Here is a 5,337-nt window from a genome sequence, read left to right as displayed (position 1 = left end):
TTTTTATCGGCACACATGTTTTGAATTCATCTATTACTTCTTCAATATTAATTTCTGATGCCATTTTTTGCTCGATAAATATTAACATCAGTGAATCAAGACGTTCTTGTGACATAGTGTTTCTAAGTTTAGACTTCACAATGGACAATTTGGAAAAGGCCCTCTCACACGAGCAGCTTGTCACAGGTATTGTTGCAAATTGTGTTAAAGCTTTATTGAAGTTTGAAAATGTTGTTTTTCGGTCGTTTTCTGATAACCAATTCAGCCACTCTACAATTGTTTTAATTGATGACCCTCTAATAGAAGTTGTATCAGACATATTTTTAATGAGCTTAATTTCAGACTCAAATGTAGTATCCAAATTAAATTTTTCCTTCAACATTGAAATATCATTACTATCAAGCTTTAATTGAATTAAATTTCCTGTAGCATTAATTAAGTTTAAAGTTTCTTGACTGAAACGCTTTTCTATCCCAGAAAGCATTTCATCTAAAGTTGGATAAAATACAAACCATTTCATTTCGTCCATTTTGTTTTCCGCAGTAAAGTTAGAAGAATTTTGATCAATTTTAGCAGATAGTTTTCTTTTTTTCACTTCAGGTATTATAATTTTGTTTTCTTTACAAATCTTAATAGTTTCTTCATATACTTTCTTAAAACTGTCATTGTCTGTTCTGAGGTTCTCTAAAGATGACTTAAGTGATTGGACCATTGAAACAGCTGTTAAAATCATATCAGCTGTTCATCATTCATAAAGGTAGACGGTAATCGAGTTTCACTCATAGGCTATAGCCGCTAAATGTCGGTAATACCTGCCCACCTGATTTACTGTAGCACACATAGGTGGCCAACTTCAAAGTTAATCGATTTTCACTTCAGAATTCAGGTGACTGACTTGCTAGACACTCCACCACGGTTTTCGGTTTCACATTTTTTACACATACGAAAAAGCATCGGACATACGCTGGGGGATCGTATCATATCATTGTATTGCCGATTTCCATGAACCATGGGAGATTTCTAGACACTCGACTTTTAAACGAGACCGCCAAAGAGACCGGTATTATCACGAATCCTTATCACCAAATCACCTCCGACTACCTAAGTCACTATCATAACTGTGTCTCCAAAATCGGTACCCACTCTCAGCGAGTCCAACGGGCGTCCGAGTTTCACTTGACCACCACGAAGGGCGCCGGAAGTGGCTTCCACAACGCCCGGAATCGAGGCACACTGGCAGCTAGTATATCTATATTACCATGATATAACAACATTGTATGATCGTAACTTTTTGACGGTCAGATACCAAGGACTTTATACATACTTTCAGTAAGCATATTGCGTCATAAAACCGCGAAATTTAAATTTGTTCTAAGCAATAAAAACGGAAGGGGATTCCTGTACCATATACTTTTACTTTATATTTCATATTATACTCAGCGTGGGTTACCCTGCAGGCAGTGGAAACATGGGTGATGGTAGATAAAGGAAAAGTCGTATTGTATTCAATTTAAAATAATAAAGATTACAGAAAATTTTAATTAACAATATATTTCTGTATGTAGGTATTTTTTTTTAAAATAAAAGTTTTGATAATGAAATGGTGGCAAATTGCTTGATTTCACTAATTAATGATTTTACTACATAGTATCTATTCTGTGGTATGACAATGTCATAGTTCATACTCCATAGACCCTTGCAGCGTTCTTTTGTCTTATGCTTAGAAAATTGTAATGATTACAGAAAAAGATATACCTAATTAGAAAAGTAATTTTACACTAAAATATATTTAAGCAGGGGTACGCACTGAATGTATAAGAAAAATACAAGACGATTTTAAGTAATATTTTTTAATTTTTATTAATATAAAAATTATAATGTATTATTATAATTTTAGTTTATGCGGCAGGGCCACCTCCCCTATCACCACGACCACCACCTCACCGACACAGCTCTCGTTGATACCGACCAGGACGCAGTTTCTTTACCTGGCACAGCTTCATGTACTGGAGAAGCTGTAACAATGTTATTGATGAATTAATATAATGTTCTATGCAGGTGTTGCCCAATTTATGTCATAGACCATTGAAAATGCCTAAATTGTAAAAAAAAAAACAATTTATTAGACTACTATGACAACAGTAATAAGTAATAACGAATATCCACAGAATAAATTGCTTACTACACTTTTGTAGACTACCTACTTGAAATGTCAGAAAACATGGCTAGTCCCCCGACATTTGTAGAACCATCTTATATGTTCCAACCATCTCTACTGTAGCCAACTCTTCATGATCCCTGTAAATTGCAGAAATGTTTGAAAAAATAACGTCTACACTTACCCCAATTACAATCAGTTCTTGATATGCTATGATGAAATGTTGGTTTTCTACCAAGTTTAGGTTTACCATAATTTTGAGTTTTTAGTCTACACCGAAGTGTTGATTCTGCAATGCCAAAAGTTCACGTGTGTGAAGTTGGGGTACCAAAGCTAGGGTACTATTTCTCAGACGACTAGTGATAAGAAACCTTCTATCCACGCTTGCATTTTATTAAATTCCAGGCGCCTGACATTAGTGACATTTGTATTGCCGTTAACCCAAGATGGCACCATGAAATTCCCCATGCCAATAGGTATACTATTATCCCAGGGTAGTAGGGTAGGTACAGTTTTTCGTACGGCCGCGGTACGACGCACATTGGTCTGAAACGTAAATTTACACGGCAAAAACCCTAAATATTAAATTTAACTTTTTTCTTGTTTTTAATTATAATATTTAAATATGCATCAGAAGGAACCTCAATAAGAAATTCCAAGTTCCTGTATACAATTTAACGTGACTTACTGCAGTGTTTACCGTATATTATTTTTAAAGAATAATTTTAACGAAATATTTACTTTTTTTCTCGAACATTTTTCTCGCATGAATATTTTTTTTTTACTTTTAATACAATTCATTTTAAGTTTAAATACCTAATAATAGTTAACAAATATAGATACAATGTTTATATTATTTTTTTTTTCACGCACCTAAAATAAAAATTCATTTTTTTTTCTATGTTTTTTTCATTTTAACAGACGGTTTTTAAAAATTACTCAACATTACCTATTCGATGCACTTAGCACGTAAAGAAATTTCCCAGCTATTCAAAAATATAACTTTAGTTTGCAAAAAATGTTCGAGAAAAAAAGTAAATATTTCGTTAAAATTAGGATTTTTCTTTAAAAACAATATACGGTAAACACTGTAAGTCACGTTAAATTGTATACAGGAACTTGGAATTTTGTATTGAGGTTCCTTCTGATGCATATTTAAATATTATAATTAAAAACAAGAAAAAAGTTAAATTTAATATTTAGGGATTTTGCCGTGTAAATTTACGTTTCAGACCAATGTGCGCCGCCACGACCCCTTTTCCCAACTCTTCCGCCTCCGTAATTATAAATATAAGTTGACATCTAAACAAAAGTTATATTATAAGCATAAAGTTTATATTATTCATTCTAACCATCAGTTTTAAATGTCCGTCACTATTCATAAACGAGACAAAATTATTTCAATATTTATAAACAATACGACAGTAAATTAGATATTTATATCAGATAAATGTTATTATTGTGGCTTGGTGTGGCGCAGTGCGTACGCTCAATTAATAGAGTAATATGAACGGTAAATGTACTTCTAGTTTGGCTATTATGAGATTTTAATGATTTGAAAATATTTGAACTGTCTAGATAGGTACCTAATTATCAAGAACTTCGGCTTTTATTTTTAATTTGTTCACAGCTTTATTTGTATAATCGAAACTTTTCAGTATTTTTTCAGTTATGAAACAAACATCAATAACATCTTCAGTAAGGTAAATCAAATCACCATTATTACCTCCTTTATTTTTTTATAGATATTAAAGAATTTAAAAAAACAATTTTTATTTGTAGCACACAATAGGCATCTTTGCAAACATAACATTTCAAAATATTAGTGAGTTTATAAACTACAAAGCCAGATATATAAATAGTTATTTCCTTTAAAAAATTGCTAAAAGAATAATTACTATTAACTCCAATGTAATCGTGGTCCATAATAAAAGAATTTATATTTTGCAAATTTTCTTCTTGAACAATAACATCTGCATTATAACCAGAAGAATTGTTATTTAATGTTGTGATAGGATCAGAGCTGGAATAATGTAAAATGTCTATATCTCCTAATGGTAAGCAATTGCCAGTATTAAAGTTTTGAACATTATTTGTTTGAATAACTAATTTTCGATATGCTGAACGAAATTGTCTTACAGTAGGATTATTGTTGTATCCACCGTGCGATCGAATGCTACCAAAAAATAATTCCAGATGATCCTTGCTCAACTTATACATTTTTATATGTTTAAATTTACCAGGTTCAATGAGCGTATCATACAAATGTATTAAACTGTTCAAACACACTATAAAACCGATAAATCCAGTTTTACGATAGGACTGTAGGACTGGTACATAAATTCCGTCTTTATCTTGAACTTTCAGGCCTTTTATATATTGAGTTATTTGTTTGGTAAATAAAGTATTTTCTTTGCAGAATGCTTTTTTGTACCCAATACAATTTATAGATCTTGAAGTTAAAATATCAAATCCACGATTAAACATCTCAATAAAAGTAATTGAAGCACCAGCATTATGAAATTCATCAATTTTAAGTTTGTCTTTACAAAACCTCAATGCATCTGCCACAGATTGGCTAAGTAAGTGTCAAACTTTTCTTTTTTACATTTTTAGGACTTAAAGCATTTTCAATTAAAAATTTGTACCATTTTAGACATTCACTTTCTTTAGTTGGAAATCTATAATAAAACAAATATTGTTGAAGTATTTACAAATTCTTTTTCAAAATCATACTTGTGAAAAGTTATGTTTAATTCCTTGGAGATTTTATTATCTGTTCTTCCACAAATAATACAGCTAGGGCAGCTAGGCATGTTTTTGCAGAACAATGGCAAAATAATTAAATAAAAATACGTACCGAACCATATTGCACTCTGATTTCGATACGAGTCGGTACGTAACTATTCCCTGTCGATACGTTTCTAATTTTTCTTCTTGAAAATCTTGATTTATATTTGCGCCTGTGCACGTACTACTTGAAAAGCCGCGTTCAGACCAAAGAAACATTTGACCATATTGTCGGAAATAAATGTTGCTGACATTTTTTTCATGGTGTGGACGCGGCTTAAAAGAAAAAAAACTATTTAATACTCACAAAGTCAGAAGTATTTGTCATGGTTCAACTTCCTTCTTCATTCAGACCATATCGCAAAATGAATGGCATTACAATTTATAGT

The sequence above is a fragment of the Acyrthosiphon pisum genome, chromosome X, assembly GCF_005508785.2.
Source record: "Acyrthosiphon pisum isolate AL4f chromosome X, pea_aphid_22Mar2018_4r6ur, whole genome shotgun sequence".
NCBI classification, from domain to species: Eukaryota; Metazoa; Arthropoda; class Insecta; order Hemiptera; family Aphididae; genus Acyrthosiphon; species Acyrthosiphon pisum.
The sequence above is the reverse complement of the archived record's forward strand: the minus strand, read 5'-3'. Positions refer to the sequence as shown.